General features: G+C 36.7%; 3 long non-coding RNA genes across 5 annotated transcripts; all 3 read left to right on the top strand.

Annotated features, from left to right (window-relative positions):
* Positions 1-8748: 8748 nt before the first annotated feature.
* Positions 8749-12061, top strand: LOC116197443. 2 transcript variants are annotated; one of them, XR_004155043.1, is made up of 3 exons: positions 8749-8985; positions 10590-10650; positions 11007-11054. It is a non-coding gene; the product is annotated as an uncharacterized LOC116197443 (long non-coding RNA). The 2 variants fall into 2 exon arrangements; XR_004155042.1 differs by lacking the exon at positions 11007-11054 and adding an exon at positions 11766-12061 and having other exon boundaries at positions 8751-8985.
* Positions 12062-13486: 1425 nt separating this feature from the next.
* On the top strand, positions 13487-16843 carry LOC116197321. 2 transcript variants are annotated; one of them, XR_004155023.1, is made up of 3 exons: positions 13487-13769; positions 15374-15434; positions 15791-15838. It is a non-coding gene; the product is annotated as an uncharacterized LOC116197321 (long non-coding RNA). The 2 variants fall into 2 exon arrangements; XR_004155022.1 differs by lacking the exon at positions 15791-15838 and adding an exon at positions 16550-16843 and having other exon boundaries at positions 13488-13769.
* Positions 16844-18294: 1451 nt separating this feature from the next.
* Positions 18295-21611, top strand: LOC116197590. The gene is made up of 3 exons (XR_004155065.1): positions 18295-18551; positions 20156-20216; positions 21329-21611. It is a non-coding gene; the product is annotated as an uncharacterized LOC116197590 (long non-coding RNA).
* Positions 21612-22900: the final 1289 nt, after the last annotated feature.

Here is a 22900-nt window from a genome sequence, read left to right as displayed (position 1 = left end):
GTTCTAGAAGTGTTCTCACCCCAGAGGCAAAGTTTTGGCCAGCAGATGGACAACTCATTACTCAAATCAGCAAATGGCGAGCTTGGGTTCAGGTAAACGAATGGCACTGGCGTAAATACCCAGAGCATATTCTCCAGTTCTCAGGTACATGCCAAAGGGTTTTCCTTCATATTTCTCTCCTCGAATTGCCGATCCTACCAAGGTTCAGCACCCGTCATGATTCATTTCTTGACAAATTCGAAGAAGAATATTTACTGGATTCCCAAGTTGCTCATCAAAGGTATTAGTCACAGCAACCGAGAGCGTCCGCCCACCGTACTGTTTCAGACACGTGGATATTACCGGACAAAAAAACCTTTCGGCTCAAAAGGCTGTGCCCCACATAATCAGCGCAATCTCCGGAAGCGTCCCACCACTACTCTCAGTGGTACCATAACGGACAAAAAACCTTTCGGCGAGCGTGCCCGACATAAAGCAGCCTCCTGTCACTATTTGCGACAAAAAAGGCACTGTAGCTACAATTCTTCCACTGGGCTCGACAGTACCCCGCATGTGAGTGCACAGTCCAAGGCTGCACAGCGACAAGGCATCCATCACTGCCTATAAGAGGACTCTTCTTCCAGCATCGGAGGGGAGGACTCATCCGCCACATAATACTCTCTTCTTCTCTATCATTGCTTCTCATATGTAAACATCCGGCTCTCATGTGCTTACATAAGATTAGGATATGTTAAATTGATTGATAAGTTTAAGATAAAGTCAAGGTAAGCAAGGTGGTTGATATGTGTAAGCCATTGTAAATGCTTAGGTAAATAAGGAGATGTATTGATTGATAAGTGCACGTCCATATTCCGAAATGGATGAAATGAAATGTTCTGTACTGATAATTATGAAAGGGATAGGTAAAAGTACTTGTTAATTATGAAAGCTTTTTATTATAGCTATCATAATAAAAGAACTAGGGAGTTGAACTGATGTATGTTTATGCGCTTAGCTAGTATATAATCTAACATTTAGGCTTGTAATTTAATTCTAAAAGGAAATAGATAATCAGTAAACGGGTGTGCGAAGTGGTTTGATATTGTATTGTATCGTTTATGCATAATTTAGTCTTTGTTATGCTTACACTTGATTAGGGACCGAGGTGACTGAATCCCGGCATTTGAAAGGCTCGATTCGATGGACTATATTTTGGAGTTAGGTGAGTACTTTATTCAATTGTGAAATGATATATATATATATATATATATATGATATGTGAATGCTCTATTCCCTTGTGAAATCATGTGTTATGATTATAGAAATTATTTAAGATGAATGTAGTGGTAGTTAGATTAAGGAATCGGTATTGCTATGTTGTTTGAACGGATATGAACAATATGGCCTTTGTGATACACCTTGACTTGGGATATGCAGTGTGATTGAGTATGTGGATCGTGTAAGAAATATATGATGATAATGTGATTCAATTGGGAATATGATGGGAATTTTATTTGTGTATACGGAGGTTGTGATAATTTGAGAATAAGAATTTGGTGTGTGTTTATGATGTGTGATGGCCGGTTACAGTTGATTGTTTTTGTTATTGTTGTTTGACTATAGCCATGGGACCGCTGGACCTAGCGGAATACAAATAGGGCCTGATCGGCTGCTGGACGAGGCGGAATAAAAAAATGAGGCGGAATATAAACAGGGGCCTGATCGGCCGCTGGACCCGGCGGAACTGATGTCAACTCTTACCGCCAGAGGTTAATAGGCGGCCCCCGCTTATGAGATATGGATATTGGGAGTTGAGAGTGATATGTGCGAGAAGTGCGGGGTCACGGTACCGTTGCAACTCTGTTGCGAGGGAATGCAACCCTATGGCTATATTGATTTGGTTGTGTTGTATATTGTTTGTTTGGTTGGATTGCTGTAAATGTGATGATTAATATGATTGTCTGAATTATTGTATGGAAGTCGTGTTGTTTGCTAATTTGATTTAGTTAGGTTATGAGTGCAAAATGATGTTGGTTAATGGTTAATTCTAGTAATAGTTGATATGGTTATCAGGGCAATTGATTGTTGTTGAATGAACTTAGTAATCATCTGTACGTATTGTCTAATATGTCGTGTTAGTGAATTAATTGATAGATTTGCTTATGCTACTACTATCGGTAGGAATATTTGGTTGTCTAAAATATATTTATCTCTTATTATTATTCATTTTGCTTTGGAATTTAGTGCTCACTGAGATGCAGCTCACACCCTGCATACATTTTTCCAGATAAGCTTCCGATTGCGCGGAGAAACCACTTTTTGATATCGGGGATCGGCTTGGAGGACTAGGTAGGAACCTTAGTTATTTAATAGATATCCTTTCTGTATAGAATGGACTTGAGAATGTGACGACCAGAAATTTTTGTCTAGTTGGTTTAGCAATGTAGTTTTGCTAGAATCATATTTATATAAATATATATGCTAGAGTATTTGTATGTTTTTGAGAGTTATGGAAAGCAGATTTTATATGAATAGTTACGTGATAATGGATGTCGAAGAAATATAGGGAAAATTCAGCTGAAATTTCGGGTCGTGACAATTTTGGTATCAGAGCCTAGGTTAGAAGATCCTGTAGACTTAAGTTGAAGCTTGATCCCCGAGTAATTTTTGGATAATTGTGGTGATTTTGCTAGTATTTCTTGAATTCTATGCTGGTTGATTGAGTTGTGATTGCTTCGGATTTGTTAGTAAATAAGTATGGGTTTATGTCTGCTCGTTGAAATTTACATTTGCGCTGCAAAATATGAAAATTGATATTAAGCAGTTGACGATTGGGAATATCACTAAAAAATAAAAATTAGGTTTTGCATATCAGGTTTTACAGAAGTTCTTGCAATTCTTTGAGCATGTATATTTGATTTAGTTTGTCGGAATATTGTTTGGATCTCGAATTGAATTAAATAATTGCTATCATGTTTGTAATCTTCTTCTTTCTCTGGTGAACAATGAAAATATAGACTTTTGGCCGTGCATACTAATATTCTTGTATAATTATCAGTTGACTTGACTTATGTTTGAGAGGGTTGTTATTCTTGAAAGAAGCAAAGTGATAGATAGCCTGATTAGGAGCTCAGAATAGGAAGAAAGTCGGATAAGGATAATTTGGGGGTTAAGAATAGCAGAAAAAGTATGATTGATTGAATTCTTGACGATAAGGTATATATATATATATATATATATATATATATAAAGAAGACTCGATTTTGCCTTTGGCTAAATTATTGTTATATGATGTATGTGCTGAGTTCCTATTAATCAGGTTCTCCTTTTTCTTAAATCACGTTCCTTCTCTATAAATTGGTTAACGATTCGATCTGAAGCGGAGTAAGGATAGATGAGACCCATAAATAGAAAGCGTAGGCTATGTGTTTTTTTTTGAGTGTTTAGAAGACTTATTGGAGTTGAAAATTTAAAGAATGACCTTAAGTAGTAATTTGGGCTTGAAATCAGTTGCTATGGAAGTGTTGTGTATGTGATAACGATTTGATTTCTTCTTGTGTCTGAATGTGTATTCCTGCGAATTCGATGGAATGAGCAAATCGAAGAATAAAATCGGAAAGTAGATGATTAATTTATTGGAGTTTTACTTTTTCTCTGAACTAAGTAAGAGAGGGACTTGTTCATAGATTGATTTAGTGGATTATTAAATTGAAAAAGTGAAAGGCAAGACCTAAATTAGGGCTTCAGAACAAAGGTGAATTGAATTGGAAGCAGATGTGCTTGAGTTTTGATTGTGACTTTCTCGTTTAGTTGTTATGTTAGTTATTCGATTAGTTTCAATCTTAATTGCCCTATTTACTTATGAGAAACTTTTGTTACTTCACTAACATATTGCTAAGATTTTTTAGAGGTTGATGTTCATTAATTTTTTTGTGCTTGGTTAAAGAATAAGCTTGGGACTTAAGTATACTTTTCGAAATCTATACATAATTATTATAATACATTAAGATTTGAGTAGAGGGAAGCACCTCAGGTTCCCCATTGGTCAAGTTCCACATTAAATCAGCATCATGATCAATTATTCCTCAAGCTCCAAATGAGTATTGGATTCGATTAAGTATCAGAGTCAAGATATATCTCAACTATACAGACATGAGTTCACAAGGATTCTTTACAGATCAAGTTCAGAGGTATTCTTTCGAGAAGTTCCCGCGACTTTTGAGCATATTTGTTAGATTTATTTCATCGGGATATTTCCTGGAGTATCAATTATTCAATGTTCTCTGTCATCCTGCGTTCTTCGGTTCTACCAAATGGTGATCCTAGTTTATTTTCTCCTTTATATCTGCAATCAGTCAAGGTTGATGTTGTCCTGATAATGATCTGATGGGATTGAGAGAATTGTTGCTCTGCTTATTCAACGGAATCTTACTTGGTTTTCATCATGGATCTTGGGATTCTATTATTGTTTAGATTAATAATTTTACTTTGGCATCATTGTATAATTCAGCAAGGTTTCTGGTATTCTAAATTATATCTATCAGCTACCTACCTTGGCATGGATAATTATTCCACTGGAAAAGCTATCATATTTAGAGAAGCCAATTCTACCATCAGCCGAGACATATACAAATCTTTGATCACTCAAGACAGATTTGGCGTTTATTTCAATTTATTTATCCCAGCGACATGGAATGAATTCTATTGATTTGGTTTTGGATAGAGTTTTCGGTATTCGAACTCGACAATCTTACAGTTGCTTTCGAGATGGAGATTTGGATATTCTACAAGATTTGGGCTCATATCATCAAATGTATTATAGTGGCTCAGCGGAAGCTTGGTGATCTATGAAGGTGTTTGGAAATGTCAGTTCAGAGGTGATATGGGGACCTGAAGATGCTACAACCCTTAATCCTCTAAATTTTCTGGTATCGCATAAACAAATTTCGGGGACGAAATTTTTATTAGTGGGGGAGATTATGAGATCTGATATTTTTAATTGCAAATAGTTTATTTATATATATATATATATGCATTCATTTACTTACATGTTATATAAGTGCGCGTGTATATATATATATATATATATGTATGTTACGTACATATCTGAAGCATCAAAAAAAAAAGAAAAAGAGGTGGTGGTGCTATGGACCCCACGTGGCTCAACCTTTCCCTCCTGTCTCCCCAGCATGCCTCATTTCCACCGTCTCAGCATTCACATCATTCATGTATTTATTTATTTATTCCTTTCCCTTGTCTGTTTGGTTTGGTTTCACGGGGGAAAGGGGAAGAAGAAGAAAACGATGCAGAACAAGAGAACAAATAGAGGAAACAGAGAGAGAGGGCCAGAGAACGATAGAGAGAGAGAGAGAGAGACAGAGGACCGCTCTGTGTAAATTCGAGGGAGAAGAGGCAGAATTAAAGGATATAGGTTCGAGGAGTCTTCAAGCCAAGCTGGGGCTCTGTTTATGGGACAATGAACAGAACGGACCAGACTAGAGAAACAACACGGGGGAGATGATCGAGCTGAGCAAATTTTGAAAGGGAAAATGGCTAAACTTGGAGTTCTTGATTAGTAAGTTGATTCTCCTAACCCTAGACACTCTTATTCACTGTGTTAGGTGCGGATTGAGCTATTTCCCTCTTCGTTTCAGTTTGGTTTCCAGTTTGAGGTACCCACGAATTAAGAAGTTTCGACTGTAAGTTAGCTTTCCGGGGCCTTGGCGTTCTTAATCACTCGTTTCATGTTCTTTTTGGCTGGTTTGAATTTGTTTCTGCTATGGCCAAGGCATTTATAGCTTTCATGTAAAGTCGGTTTCATAATATTCGATTATCTGCATCCTTAAGAGTGTGCTTATGGGTTGTGAATTGGTGAGATTATACTGGTATGATAGTGCTGATCGGGGAATCTCTGCTCAATATATATATACACACATATATATGTGGATGGTGGGGGGTAATTGGCTTTAATTACCTTCCACTTATTGTGGTGATGGAACTTGGCATGAATGCAATGGATTCTAATGACTGTGAAAAAAGATTCTGTTTTGATTAGAGAAGTGAAGGGTGCGCTTGCTAGTACGTGTGTGTTTGCCTAAGGTCTTAACATGTTAAGAGTTATGAGTAACATGGCTATACTCCCATTATTGTTTTTATATAAGATTGTGAATGAATATTGGGCTGAGTTCTTCCTCATGTGCTTACATAAGATTGGGATATGTTAAATTGATTGATAAGTTTAAGATAAAGTCAAGGTAAGCAAGGTGGTTGATATGTGTAAGCCATTGTAAATGCTTAGGTAAATAAGGAGATGTATTGATTGATAAGTGCACGTCCATATTCGGAAATGGATGAAATGAAATGTTCTGTACTGTTAATTATGAAAGGGATAGGTAAAAGTACTTGTTAATTATGAAAGCTTTTTATTATAGCTATCATAATAAAAGAACTAGGGAGTTGAACTGATGTATGTTTATGCGCTTAGCTAGTATATAATCTAACATTTAGGCTTGTAATTTAATTCTAAAAGGAAATAGATAATCAGTAAACGGGTGTGCGAAATGGTTTGATATTGTATTGTATCATGTATGCATAATTTAGTCTTTGTTATGCTTACACTTGATTAAGGACCGAGGTGACTGAATCCCGACATTTGAAAGGCTTGATTCGATGGACTATATTTTGGAGTTAGGTGAGTACTTTTTTCCATTGTGAAAGGATATATATATATATATATATATATATATGATATGTGAATGCTCTATTCCCTTGTGAAATCATGTGTTATGATTATAGAAATTCTTTAAGATGAATGTAGTGGTAGTTAGATTAAGGAATCGGTATTGCTATGTTGTTTGAACGGATATGAACAATATGGCCTTTGTGATACACCTTGACTTGGGATATGCAGTGTGATTGAGTATGTGGATCGTGTAAGAAATATATGATGATAATGTGATTCAATTGGGAATATGATGGGAATTTTATTTGTGTATACGGAAGTTGTGATAATTTGAGAATAAGAATTTGGTGTGAGTTTATGATGTGTGATGGCTGGTTACAGTTGATTTTGTTGTTTGACTATAGCCATGGAACCGCTGGACCCGGCGGATTACAAAATGGGCCAGATCGGCCGCTGGACCCAGCAGAATACAAATAGGGCCTGATCGGCCACTGGACCCGGCGGAATATAAATAGGGGCATGATCGGCCGCTGGACCCGGCGGAATATAAACAGGGGCTTGATCGGCCGCTGGACCCGGCGGAATAGAAAAACGGACTTGATCGGCTGCTAAGACCCGGTGGAATACAAATTGAGGTCAACTCTTACCGCCAGAGGTTAATAAGCGGCCCCCGCTTATGAGATATGGATATTAGGAGTTGAGAATGATATGTGCGAGAAGTGCAGGGTCACGGTACCGTTGCAACTCTGTTGCAAGGAAATGCAACCTTATGGCTATATTGATTTGGTTGTGTTGTATATTGTTTGTTTGGTTGGATTGCTGTAATTGTGATGATTAATATGATTGTCTGAATTATTGTATGGAAGCCGTGTTGTTTGCTAATTTGATTTAGTTAGGTTATGAGTGCAAAATGATGTTGGTTAATGGTAAATTCTAATAATAGTTTATATGGTTATAAGGGCAATTGATTGTTGATGAATGGACTTAGTAATCATTTGTATGTATTGTCTAATATGTCGTGTGGGTGAATATTTGCTTATGCTACTACTGTCTATATGAATATTTGATAGTCTAAAATATATTTATCACTTAATATTATTCATTTTGCTTTGGAATTTAGTGCTCACTGAAATGCAGCTCACACCCTCCATACATTTTTCCAGATAAGCTTCCGATTCCACGGAGGAACCACTTTTTGATATCGGGGATCAGCTTGGAGGACTAGGTAGAAGTCTTAGTTATTTGATAAGTATTCTCCTTGTACATAATGTATTTGAACATGTTACGACCTGAAATTTTTGTTTAGTTGGTTAGTGATGTGGTTGAGAAAAGTTACTCCCTTTTGAGATATATATACATATATATATATATATATGTGTGTGTGTGTGTATATATTAGATATTGCTGGATTGTTTATATATTTTTTAGAGTTATGGAAAGCAAATTTTATAGGAATAGTGATGTGGTTCTGATAAGGGCTATTGATGAAATTTAGGAAAAGTTCTATCGAAATTTCGGGTCGTGACAAGTTCTTGCAATTCTTTGAGCATGTATATTTGATTTCGTTTGTCGGAATATTGTTTGGATCTCCAATTGAATTAAATAATTGCTATCATGTTTGTAATCTTCTTCTTTCTCTGGTGAACAATGAAAATATAGACTTTTGGCCGTGTATACTAATATTCTTGTATAATTATAAGTTGACTTGACTTATGTTTGAGAGGGTTGTTATTCTTGAAAGAAGCAAAGTGATTGATAGCCTGATTAGGAGCTCAGAATAGGAAGAAAGTCGGATAAGGATAATTTGGGGGTTAAGAATAACATAAAAAATATGATTTATTGAATTCTTGACGATAAGGTATATATATATATATATATATATATATAAAGAAGACTCGATTTTGCCTTTGGCTAATGTAAGACCGGAAATTTTTTTAAACATACACGTACGTATATCTATATATATATATATACACGTATATAATATATACGTGTATATATATATATATATATATAAGTTGTTGCACAAAAAAAAAAACAAAGGGAGGGGTAGAAGGGCCCCACGTGGCCCTCAATTTCCCTCGAAATCCATCCCACCGCCATTACTTGACCATTTCATTTGTTCTTCCTTTTTCTTTCTTTTTCTTTTCTTTTTGCTCTGTTCTGGGCTGAGGGGAAAACGAGGGAAACAGAGCTTGAGAGAACGAGAAAGAGAGATAGAAGTTGAGAGATCGGGACGGGCGTTGAGCAAGAGAGAGGCTAAGCTCGAGATAAAAGTTAGGGAAGCGGAAGAAGATGGACGAATGGAACAAGGTTGGCCTAAGGTAAGGGGTCCTCTCTTTAATCGGATCCTTGTTGACTCTGCTTCCTATTGAGATGTGAGCTCTCGTCATGTCTGCTTTGCATCTCAACTGCATGCATCTCCTTCTCCTTCCCTCCTCACAATCCGCATGTCATATTAGTGTAGATTCTCCTCTACATTCGTAGATCATCATTTATGCTTTGTCTGGTAGCCCGGTGTAGTCCATAATATTTCCTATTTAGCTATTTTTTCTTTTCTTGCCGGGATTCATAATCTGATGGATGGAGTCCGATTTTGAGTAATATATTGAGCTTGATTGCAATATGGCAGATATGGGAAGGGGAATAGACGGATTATCCATTGAGTGATCGGTTTTATTCAGAGATTGGTGCAAGTATTGACGTCTAGAAATATCTTGTCGTGGTACTTAATTTGCTTTAATTGGCGGTTCCGGGAAATGAAGAAATGCTGCAAGTAAGTGTAACTCGGGATTGTGCTTCAATGCCGATATAACGGAAAGGGGAAAATCATAGATTTCATTGCTTTATCGGGATGAGATTACGGATAATATTTCCCTTCGTGTGGCACGTATGGTTAATATGAAATGTCAAGTATTCAAGGTGTTGGCAAATGTGGTTTGCGTTATTTCCATATTTAATAGCAAATTATGGTCTAAATATGAGTTCTTGAATTCATTTCTCCATTTGGTCTCCTCATTAATTATGTTTCTTGCCTTGAAAGATTGTTAAATCTTTTCTGAGTTGGAGCATAGACTAACATAAATTATAGATGCTTCTAGAGGACTGATTACTTATATTTAGGACTCCGTAAGATAGATTTACATAACCTTGCATGCTGTCCAGTCATGTGTGAGGCCTATAGAGGCTCGTTTCGGTCACTTTCACAGCATATGGTAAGTTGTCTTCGTTCGTATACGCTTTGAGGTCATTCTCCCCAGCTTTTCATGTCATTTTGGGTATTCCATAGTTGAATTAAGCGGCATTTGAATCGAAAATCAGAGTTGATTTGAGTATCTTGGAACTCATTTTTGTTAACTTATCTTGAACTCGTTCCATTTTCTTATATTTGCATTTGCCCCGATTCTTTTGTTTCTGTTTCTTTGTTTTGTGTGTCCTTGAGCAAGAGGAGAAGAAACGAGAAGAAACAACAGTTGAATAATTTTGATGAAGAGGTTGAGTTTATAATTAGTTAAATTAGTTGCACGTTTAAGTGTTAGTTGAGATTTTTCTTGTCTCGTTAGTGCTGCTAGTTAAGAGCTAATATGAGATTTATTTTTCTGAATTGAGATGTCCTGCTGGTAACCGAATAAGATTTCTCTTTTGTTGATCGACTTTTGCTCTAGTAGCTATTAAATTTGAAGTTCTTCCTTGATTTGTGTTGCCTTGGGTGAGTGGGTGTCTTTATGTCATTTTATCTCTTATTCTAGTTGTGATTGAAGTAAGCTTGAAGGGTCGACTATTACTGCAAGTTAGGACAATAATGATGTTTAATTAGTTATTTCTTTGAATGTGAGATTAACTATTGATGAGAAATTGATAGGAAGTAAAAGGGAGAAAATGATTGTTAGGCATAACTTGTTTTTCGGGCTATATTCATGATTAATAGGAGCTGATGACATCGATGGTGCACCCAGAAGGTGAAGTCGGTGAACCATTTTTGGTATTAGGTGAGTACTTTATTCCATTGTGAAGTGATATATATATATGTGTGTGTGTATGTATGTTATGTGAATATTCTAGTTCTTTGTGAAATGATGCGTTCTAATTATATGAATTGTTAAGATGAATATTGTGAGAGTTAGATTAAGGAATTGGTCGTGCTATGTTCCGTGATGGAATTTGAGAGGCATTGTCTTGTATGTTTCACTTTGATTTGAGATAATGCGGTGTGATTGTGTTTACTGGTTGTGTATAAGATATGTGATGGTAATGTGCTGCCATTGTGATGTGATTGTGATTATGCTTGGGTATAATGATGATATGGTTACAACTGATCATTATTTTGATTGTGGTTTGACTATAGCCATGGGACAGCTGGACCCGGCGGATTACAAAATGGGCCAGATCGGCCGCTGGATCCGGCGGAATACAAATAGGGCCTGATCGGCCGCTGGATCCGGCGGAATATAAAGAGGGGCATGATCGGCCGCTGGACCCGGCGGAATATAAACAGGGGCCTGATCGGCCGCTGGACCCCGCGGAATAGAAAAAGGGACTTGATCGGCCGCTAAGACCCGGCGGAATACAAATTGAGGTCAACTCTTACCGCCAGAGGTTAATAGGCGGCCCCCGCTTATGAGATATGGATATTGGGAGTTGAGAATGATATGTGTGAGAAGTGCGGGGTCACGGTACCATTGCAACTCTGTTGCGAGGGAATGCAACCCTATGGCTATATTGATTTGCTTGTGTTGTATATTGTTCGTTTGGTTTGATTGCTGTAAATGTGATGATTAATATGATTGTCTGAATTATTATATGGAAGCCGTGTTGTTTGCTAATTTGATTTAGTTAGGTTATGAGTGCAAAATGATGTTGGTTAATGGTTAATTCTAATAATAGTTTATATGGTTATATGGGCAATTGATTGTTGATGAATGCACTTAGTAATCATTTGTATGTATTGTCTAATATGTCGTGTGGGTGAATATTTGCTTATGCTACTACTGTCTATATGAATATTTGATTGTCTAAAATATATTTATCACTTAATATTATTCATTTTACTTTGGAATTTAGTGCTCACTGAGATGCAGCTCACACCCTACATACATTTTTCCAGATAAGCTTTCGATTGCACGGAGGAACCACTTTTTGATATCGGGGATCAGCTTGGAGGACTAGGTAGAAGTCTTAGTTATTTGATAAGTATTCTCCTTGTACAGAATGTATTTGAACATGTTACGACCTGAAATTTTTATTTAGTGGGTTAGTGATGTGGTTGAGAAAAGTTACTCCCTTTTGAGATATATATATATTTGTGTGTGTGTGTGTGTGTGTGTGTGTGTGTGTGCATTAGATATTGCTGGATTGGTTATATATTTTTGAGAGTTATGGAAAGCAAATTTTATAGGAATAGTGATGTGGTTCTGATAAGGGCTATTGATGAAATTTAGTAAAAGTTCTATCGAAATTTCGAGTCGTGACAATTTTGGTATCAGAGCCTAGGTTAGGAGATCCTGTAGATTTAAGTTGATGCTTGATCCCTGAGAAATTTTTGATAATTGTGGAGATTTTGGTAGGATTTCTTTGAATTCCATGCTCGTTAAGCACGCGAGTTATTTATGCTTTGGATTTGTTAGGAGAACAAATGGAGTGACTTAGATATGCTTGTTAACAATTTATGCCTCAGTTGATGAATACGTATAGGACTTAGCGTGTTAATATTTGCATGAATGTTGCATAGTAAATGAGTTGGTAAGTGAAAAGCACCTCAGGTTCCCCACAGGTTTAAGTTCCTACAAAATTCGACCATGGTATTTCGTATGCTTAGAACACTATTCAAGTATGGAATTATAGAGGATGAGTGGTCGACAGGTATTTTAGATTCTGCAGATCAGGTTCCACGGGTTTTCTTCCCATAAGTTACTGCAAATCACTTCGAATATATATACTACTTTATTTTATGGGGTTACAAGTGGTTTATATCTGATGGTGGTTGACAAGGGTATTCCTTAATGGCTAATAATATGGTCTATTGTTCATCTTTCGCTGAACTATTCTTCGTTGTAGTATCTCTGTGCTATATCTGATGGAAAGAGTAATTTAGGACCTAAGTTATTATACTTATCATCGATTTCATCATGGGTACATTATTCTAATTATTAGTGCTACGTGATTGTGGCATGAATTTAATTATTCTGAATCATCAAGTGTAGCATTATACTTTGGATGGATTTATTATTTTATCATAATCTCAAGTGCTACTGGCCAATTCTACCATCGGCAGGGGCATATATCAATCTTTTGATCATCTAAGGTAGATTTGGAGTTTATTTCAATTTGTATAACAGAGCGACATGGCAGGAATTCGATTAATTAGGTTTTGGACAAGTTTTCGGAATTCAGACTCAGGAATATTAGAGGTATTGATTTCTATCAAAAACACTGCTAGAAGCCCTGAGAATTATTTTACATTGAGAGGTGCAATTAAGTGCAGGTCAGCTTATTTGATCTTCGGGTTAAAAAAAAAAAATTGGTTGCCTTGCTAGGAACTTTTAATCATTTTCTTCATGGTGGCTTTGGAGATATAGATTTAGATATTTTATAAGATTTGGGGTCAATGGAAGTTTGATGACCTATGAGGGTGTTGTGAACTTTAATAATCTTTTCTGGTTCCTCAAATAAATTTCGAGGACGAAATTTTTATTAGTGGGTGAGATTGTAAGACCGGATATTTTTTTAAACATACGTGTACGTATATATATATATATATATATACACACACGTATATATTATATAATATATATATATATATAAGTTGTTGCACAAAAAAAAAAAGAAAGGGAGGGGTAGAAGGGCCCCACGTGGCCCTCAGTTTCCCTCGAAATCCATCCCACCGCCATTACTTGACCATTTCATTTGTTCTTCCTTTTTCTTTCTTTTTCTTTTCTTTTAGCTCTGTTCTGGGCTGAGGGGAAAACGAGGGAAACAGAGCTTGAGAGAACGAGAGAGAGAGATAGAAGTTGAGAGATCGGGACGGGCGTTGAGCAAGAGAGAGGCTAAGCTCGAGATAAAAGTTAGGGAAGCGGAAGAAGATGGACGAATGGAACAAGGTTGGCCTAAGGTAAGGGGTCCTCTCTTTAATCGGATCCTTGTTGACTCTGCTTCCTATTGAGATGTGAGCTCTCGTCATGTCTGCTTTGCATCTCAACTGCATGCATCTCCTTCCCCTTCCCTCCTCACAATCCGCATGTCATATTAGTGTAGATTCTCCTCTACATTCGTAGATCATCATTTATGCTTTGTCTGGTAGCCCGGTGTAGTCTATAATATTTCCTATTTAGCTATTTTTTCTTTTCTTGCCGGGATTCATAATCTGATGGATGGAGTCCGATTTTGAGTAATATATTGAGCTTGATTGCAATATGGCAGATATGGGAAGGGGAATAGACGGATTATCCATTGAGTGATCGGTTTTATTCAGAGATTGGTGCAAGTATTGACGTCTAGAAATATCTTGTCGTGGTACTTAATTTGCTTTAATTGGCGGTTCCGGGAAATGAAGAAATGTTGCAAGTAAGTGTAACTCGGGATTGTGCTTCAATGCCGATATAACGGAAAGGGGAAAATCATAGATTTCATTGCTTTATCGTGAAGAGATTACGGATAATATTTCCCTTCGTGTGGCACGTATGGTTAATATGAAATGTCAAGTATTCAAGGTGTTGGCAAATGTGGTTTGCGTTATTTCCATATTTAATAGCAAATTTTGGTCTAAATATGAGTTCTTGAATTCATTTCTCCATTTGGTCTCCTCATTAATTATGTTTCTTGCCTTGAAAGATTGTTAAATCTTTTCTGAGTTGGAGCATAGACTAACATAAATTATAGATGCTTCTAGAGGACTGATTACTTATATTTAGGACTCCGTAAGATAGATTTACATAACCTTGCATGCTGTCCAGTCATGTGTGAGGCCTATAGAGGCTCGTTTCGGTCACTTTCACAGCATATGGTAAGTTGTCTTCGTTCGTATACGCTTTGAGGTCATTCTCCCCAGCTTTTCATGTCATTTTGGGTATTCCATAGTTGAATTAAGCGGCATTTGAATCGAAAATCAGAGTTGATTTGAGTATCTTGGAACTCATTTTTGTTAAGTTATCTTGAACTCATTCCATTTTCTTATATTTGCATTTGCCCCGATTCTTTTGTTTCTCTTTCTTTGTTTTGTGTGTCCTTGAGCAAGAGGAGAAGAAACGAGAAGAAACAACAGTTGAATAATTTTGATGAAGAGGTTGAGTTTATAATTAGTTAAATTAGTTGCACGTTTAAGTGTTAGTTGAGATTTTTCTTGTCTCGTTAGTGCTGCTGGTTAAGAGCTAATATGAGATTTATTTTTCTGAATTGAGATGTCCTGCTGGTAACCGAATAAGATTTCTCTTTTGTTGATCGACTTTTGCTCTAGTAGCTATTAAATTTGAAGCTCTTCCTTGATTTGTGTTGCCTTGGGTGAGTGGGTGTCTTTATGTCATTTTATCTCTTATTCTAGTTGTGATTGAAGTAAGCTTGAAGGGTCGACTATTACTGCAAGTTAGGACAATAATGATGTTTAATTAGTTATTTCTTTGAATGTGAGATTAACTATTGATGAGAAATTGATAGGAAGTAAAAGGGAGAAAATGATTGTTAGGCATAACTTGTTTTTCGGGCTATATTCATGATTAATAGGAGCTGATGACATCGATGGTGCACCCAGAAGGTGAAGTCGGTGAACCATTTTTGGTATTAGGTGAGTACTTTATTCCATTGTGAAATGATATATATATATGTGTGTGTGTATGTATGTTATGTGAATATTCTAGTTCTTTGTGAAATGATGCGTTCTAATTATATGAATTGTTAAGATGAATATTGTGAGAGTTAGATTAAGGAATTGGTCGTGCTATGTTCCGTGATGGAATTTGAGAGGCATTGTCTTGTATGTTTCACTTTGATTTGAGATAATGCGGTGTGATTGTGTTTACTGGTTGTGTATAAGATATGTGATGGTAATGTGCTGCCATTGTGATGTGATTGTGATTATGCTTGGGTATAATGATGATATGGTTACAACTGATCATTATTTTGATTGTGGTTTGACTATAGCCATGGGACAGCTGGACCCGGCGGATTACAAAATGGGCCAGATTGGCTGCTGGACCCAGCGGAATACAAATAGGGCCTGATCGGCCGCTGGATCCGGCGGAATATAAAGAGGGGCATGATCGGCCGCTGGACCCGGCGGAATATAAACAGGGGCCTGATCGGCCGCTGGACCCCGCGGAATAGAAAAAGGGACTTGATCGGCCGCTAAGACCCGGCGGAATACAAATTGAGGTCAACTCTTACCGCCAGAGGTTAATAGGCGGCCCCCGCTTATGAGATATGGATATTTGGAGTTGAGAATGATATGTGCGAGAAGTGCGGGGTCACGGTACCATTGCAACTCTGTTGCGAGGGAATGCAACCCTATGGCTATATTGATTTGCTTGTGTTGTATATTGTTCGTTTGGTTTGATTGCTGTAAATGTGATGATTAATATGATTGTCTGAATTATTGTATGGAAGCCGTGTTGTTTGCTAATTTGATTTAGTTAGGTTATGAGTGCAAAATGATGTTGGTTAATGGTTAATTCTAATAATAGTTTATATGGTTATATGGGCAATTGATTGTTGATGAATGCACTTAGTAATCATTTGTATGTATTGTCTAATATGTCGTGTGGGTGAATATTTGCTTATGCTACTACTGTCTATATGAATATTTGATTGTCTAAAATATATTTATCACTTAATATTATTCATTTTACTTTGGAATTTAGTGCTCACTGAGATGCAGCTCACACCCTGCATACATTTTTCCAGATAAGCTTTCGATTGCACGGAGGAACCACTTTTTGATATCGGGGATCAGCTTGGAGGACTAGGTAGAAGTCTTAGTTATTTGATAAGTATTCTCCTTGTACAGAATGTATTTGAACATGTTACGACCTGAAATTTTTATTTAGTGGGTTAGTGATGTGGTTGAGAAAAGTTACTCCCTTTTGAGATATATATATATTTGTGTGTGTGTGTGTGTGTGTGTGTGTGTGTGTATTAGATATTGCTGGATTGGTTATATATTTTTGAGAGTTATGGAAAGCAAATTTTATAGGAATAGTGATGTGGTTCTGATAAGGGCTATTGATGAAATTTAGGAAAAGTTCTATCGAAATTTCGAGTCGTGACAATTTTGGTATCAGAGCCTAGGTTAGGAGATCCTGTAGATTTAAGTTGATGCTTGATCCCTGAGAAATTTTTGATAATTGTGGAGATTTTGGTAGGATTTCTTTGAATTCCATGCTCGTTAAGCACGCGAGTTATTTATGCTTTGGATTTGTTAGGAGAACAAATGGAGTGACTTAGATATGCTTGTTAACAATTTATGCCTCAGTTGATGAATACGTATAGGACTTAGCGTGTTAATATTTGCATGAATGTTGCATAGTAAATGAGTTGGTAAGTGAAAAGCACCTCAGGTTCCCCACAGGTTTAAGTTCCTACAAAATTCGACCATGGTATTTCGTATGCTTAGAACACTATTCAAGTATGGAATTATAGAGGATGAGTGGTCGACAGGTATTTTAGATTCTGCAGATCAGGTTCCACGGGTTTTCTTCCCATAAGTTACTGCAAACCTCTTCGAATATATATACTACTTTATTTTATGGGGTTACAAGTGGTTTATATCTGATGGTGGTTGACAAGGGTATTCCTTAATGGCTAATAATATGGTCTACTGTTCATCTTTCGCTGAACTATTCTTCGTTGTAGTATCTCTGTGCTATATCTGATGGAAAGAGTAATTTAGGACCTAAGTTATTATACTTATCATCGATTTCATCATGGGTACATTATTCTAATTATTAGTGCTACGTGATTGTGGCATGAATTTAATTATTCTGAATCATCAAGTGTAGCATTATACTTTGGATGGATTTATTATTTTATCATAATCTCAAGTGCTACTGGCCAATTCTACCATCGGCAGGGGCATATATCAATCTTTTGATCATCTAAGGTAGATTTGGAGTTTATTTCAATTTGTATAACAGAGCGACATGGCAGGAATTCGATTAATTAGGTTTTGGACAAGTTTTCGGAATTCAGACTCAGGAATATTAGAGGTATTGATTTCTATCAAAAACACTGCTAGAAGCCCTGAGAATTATTTTACATTGAGAGGTGCAATTAAGTGCAGGTCAGCTTATTTGATCTTCGGGTTAAAAAAAAAAAAATTGGTTGCCTTGCTAGGAACTTTTAATCATTTTCTTCATGGTGGCTTTGGAGATATAGATTTAGATATTTTATAAGATTTGGGGTCAATGGAAGTTTGATGACCTATGAGGGTGTTGTGAACTTTAATAATCTTTTCTGGTTCCTCAAACAAATTTCGAGGACGAAATTTTTATTAGTGGGGGAGATTGTAAGACCGGATATTTTTTTAAATATACGTGTACGTATATCTATATATATATATACACACACGTATATATTATATAATATATATATATATATATAAGTTGTTGCACAAAAAAAAAAGAAAGGGAGGGGTAGAAGGGCCCCACGTGGCCCTCAGTTTCCCTCGAAATCCATCCCAACGCCATTACTTGACCATTTCATTTGTTCTTCCTTTTTCTTTCTTTTTCTTTTCTTTTAGCTCTGTTCTGGGCTGAGGGGAAAACGAGGGAAACAGAGCTTGAGAGAACGAGAGAGAGAGATAGAAGTTGAGAGATCGGGACGGGCGTTGAGCAAGAGAGAGGCTAAGCTCGAGATAAAAGTTAGGGAAGCGGAAGAAGATGGACGAATGGAACAAGGTTGGCCTAAGGTAAGGGGTCCTCTCTTTAATCGGATCCTTGTTGACTCTGCTTCCTATTGAGATGTGAGCTCTCGTCATGTCTGCTTTGCATCTCAACTGCATGCATCTCCTTCTCCTTCCCTCCTCACAATCCGCATGTCATATTAGTGTTGATTCTCCTCTACATTCGTAGATCATCATTTATGCTTTGTCTGGTAGCCCGGTGTAGTCCATAATATTTCCTATTTAGCTATTTTTTCTTTTCTTGCCGGGATTCATAATCTGATGGATGGAGTCCGATTTTGAGTAATATATTGAGCTTGATTGCAATATGGCAGATATGGGAAGGCGAATAGACGGATTATCCATTGAGTGATCGGTTTTATTCAGAGATTGGTGCAAGTATTGACGTCTAGAAATATCTTGTCGTGGTACTTAATTTGCTTTAATTGGCGGTTCCGGGAAATGAAGAAATGTTGCAAGTAAGTGTAACTCGGGATTGTGCTTCAATGCCGATATAACGGAAAGGGGAAAATCATAGATTTCATTGCTTTATCGGGATGAGATTACGGATAATATTTCCCTTCGTGTGGCACGTATGGTTAATATGAAATGTCAAGTATTCAAGGTGTTGGCAAATGTGGTTTGCGTTATTTCCATATTTAATAGCAAATTTTGGTCTAAATATGAGTTCTTGAATTCATTTCTCCATTTGGTCTCCTCATTAATTATGTTTCTTGCCTTGAAAGATTGTTAAATCTTTTCTGAGTTGGAGCATAGACTAACATAAATTATAGATGCTTCTAGAGGACTGATTACTTATATTTAGGACTCCGTAAGATAGATTTACATAACCTTGCATGCTGTCCAGTCATGTGTGAGGCCTATAGAGGCTCGTTTCGGTCACTTTCACAGCATATGGTAAGTTGTCTTCGTTCGTATACGCTTTGAGGTCATTCTCCCCAGCTTTTCATGTCATTTTGGGTATTCCATAGTTGAATTAAGCGGCATTTGAATCGAAAATCAGAGTTGATTTGAGTATCTTGGAACTCATTTTTGTTAACTTATCTTGAACTCGTTCCATTTTCTTATATTTGCATTTGCCCCGATTCTTTTGTTTCTCTTTCTTTGTTTTGTGTGTCCTTGAGCAAGAGGAGAAGAAACGAGAAGAAACAACAGTTGAATAATTTTGATGAAGAGGTTGAGTTTATAATTAGTTAAATTAGTTGCACGTTTAAGTGTTAGTTGAGATTTTTCTTGTCTCGTTAGTGCTGCTGGTTAAGAGCTAATATGAGATTTATTTTTCTGAATTGAGATGTCCTGCTGGTAACCGAATAAGATTTCTCTTTTGTTGATCGACTTTTGCTCTAGTAGCTATTAAATTTGAAGTTCTTCCTTGATTTGTGTTGCCTTGGGTGAGTGGGTGTCTTTAAGTCATTTTATCTCTTATTCTAGTTGTGATTGAAGTAAGCTTGAAGGGTCGACTATTACTGCAAGTTAGGACAATAATGATGTTTAATTAGTTATTTCTTTGAATGTGAGATTAACTATTGATGAGAAATTGATAGGAAGTAAAAGGGAGAAAATGATTGTTAGGCATAACTTGTTTTTCGGGCTATATTCATGATTAATAGGAGCTGACGACATCGATGGTGCACCCAGAAGGTGAAGTCGGTGAACCATTTTTGGTATTAGGTGAGTACTTTATTCCATTGTGAAATGATATATATATGTGTGTGTGTGTATGTATGTTATGTGAATATTCTAGTCCTTTGTGAAATGATGCGTTCTAATTATATGAATTGTTAAGATGAATATTGTGATAGTTAGATTAAGGAATTGGTCGTGCTATGTTCCGTGATGGAATTTGAGAGGCATTGTCTTGTATGTTTCACTTTGATTTGAGATAATGCGGTGTGATTGTGTTTACTGGTTGTGTATAAGATATGTGATGGTAATGTGCTGTCATTGTGATGTGATTGTGATTATGCTTGGGTATAATGATGGTATGGTTACAACTGATCATTATTTTGATTGTGGTTTGACTATAGTCATGGGACCGTTGGACCCGGCGGATTACAAAATGGGCCAGATGGGCCGCTGGACCCAGCGGAATACAAATAGGGCCTAATCGGCCGCTGGATCCGGCGGAATATAAAGACGGGCATGATCGGCCGCTGGACCCGGCGGAATATAAACAGGGGCTTGATCGGCCGCTGGACCCCGCGGAATAGAAAAAGGGACTTGATCGGCCGCTAAGACCCGGCGGAATACAAATTGAGGTCAACTCTTACCGCCAGAGGTTAATAGGCGGCCCTCGCTTATGAGATATGAATATTGGGAGTTGAGAATGATATGTGCGAGAAGTACGGGGTCACGGTACCATTGCAACTCTGTTGCGAGGGAATGCAACCCTATGGCTATATTGATTTGCTTGTGTTGTATATTGTTCGTTTGGTTTGATTGCTGTAAATGTGATGATTAATATGATTGTCTGAATTATTGTATGGAAGCCGTGTTGTTTGCTAATTTGATTTAGTTAGGTTATGAGTGCAAAATGATGGTTAATGGTTAATTCTAATAATAGTTTATATGGTTATATGGGCAATTGATTGTTGATGAATGCACTTAGTAATCATTTGTATGTATTGTCTAATATGTCGTGTGGGTGAATATTTGATTATGCTACTACTGTCTATATGAATATTTGATTGTCTAAAATATATTTATCACTTAATATTATTCATTTTGCTTTGGAATTTAGTGCTCACTGAGATGCAGCTCACACCCTACATACATTTTTCCAGATAAGCTTCCGATTGCACGGAGGAACCACTTTTTGATATCGGGGATCAGCTTGGAGGACTAGGTAGAAGTCTTAGTTATTTGATAAGTATTCTCCTTGTACAGAATGTATTTGAACATGTTACGACCTGAAATTTTTGTTTAGTGGGTTAGTGATGTGGTTGAGAAAAGTTACTCCCTTTTGAGATATATATATATATATATATCTGTGTGTGTGTGTGTATTAGATATTGCTGGATTGGTTATATATTTTTGAGAGTTATGGAAAGCAAATTTTATAGGAATGATGATGTGGTTCTGATAAGGGCTATTGATGAAATTTAGGAAAATTCTATCGAAATTTCGGGTCCTGACAGCTAAATTATTGTTATATGATGTATGTGCTGAGTTCCTATTAATCAGGTTCTCCTTTTTCTTAAATCACGTTCCTTCTCTATAAATTGGTTAACGATTCGATCTGAAGCGGAGTAAGGATAGATGAGACCCATAAATAGAAAGCGTAGGCTATGTGTTTTATTTTGATTGTTTAGAAGACTTATTGGAGTTGAAAATTTAAAGAATGACCTTAAGTAGTAATTTAGGCTTGAAATCAGTTGCTATGGAAGTGTTGTGTATGTGATAACGATTTGATTTCTTCTTGTGTCTGAATGTGTATTCCTGCGAATTCGATGGAATGAGCAAATCGAAGAATAAAATCGGAAAGTAGATAGATTAATTTATTGGAATTTTACTTTTTCTCTGAACTAAGTAAGAGAGGGACTTGTTCATAGATTGATTTAGTGGATTATTAAATTGAAGAAGTGAAAGGCAAGACCTAAATTGGGGCTTCAGAACAAAGGTGAATTGAATTGGAAGCAGATGTGCTTGAGTTTTGATTGTGACTTCCTCGTTTAGTTGTTATGTTAGTTATTCGATTAGTTTCAATCTTAATTGCCCCATTTACTTATGAGAAACTTTTAATACTTCACTAACATATTGCTAAGAGTTTTTAGAGGTTGATGTTCATTAATTTCTTTGTGCTTGATTAAAGAATAAGCTTGGGACTTAAGTATACGTTTCGAAATCTATACATAATTATTATAATACATTAAGATTTGAGTAGAGGGAAGCACCTCAGGTTCCCCATTGGTCAAGTTCCACATTAAATCAGCGACATGATCAATTATTCCTCAAGCTCCAACTGAGTATTGGATTCGGTTAAGTATTAGAGTCAAGATATATCTCAGCTATACAGACATGAGTTCACAAGGAATATTTAAAGATCAAGTTCAGAGCTATTCTTTCGAGAAGTACCCGCGACTTTTGAGCATATTTGTTAGATTTATTTCATTGGGATATTTCCTGGAGTATCAATTATTCAATGTTCTCTGTCATCCTGCGTTCTTCGGTTCTACCAAATGGTGATCCTAGTTTATTTTCTCCTTTATATCTGCAATCAGTCAAGGTTGATGTTGTCGTGATAATGATCTGATGGGATTGAGAGAATTGTTGCTCTGCTTATTCAACGGGATCTTACTTGGTTTTCATCTTGGATCTTGGGATTCTATTATTGTTTAGATTAATAATTTTACCTT

This window comes from Punica granatum, chromosome 1 (assembly GCF_007655135.1).
Source record: "Punica granatum isolate Tunisia-2019 chromosome 1, ASM765513v2, whole genome shotgun sequence".
Classification (NCBI taxonomy): domain Eukaryota; kingdom Viridiplantae; phylum Streptophyta; class Magnoliopsida; order Myrtales; family Lythraceae; genus Punica; species Punica granatum.
Note: the sequence above shows the minus strand (reverse complement) of the source record. Positions and strands in the feature narration are given on the sequence as shown.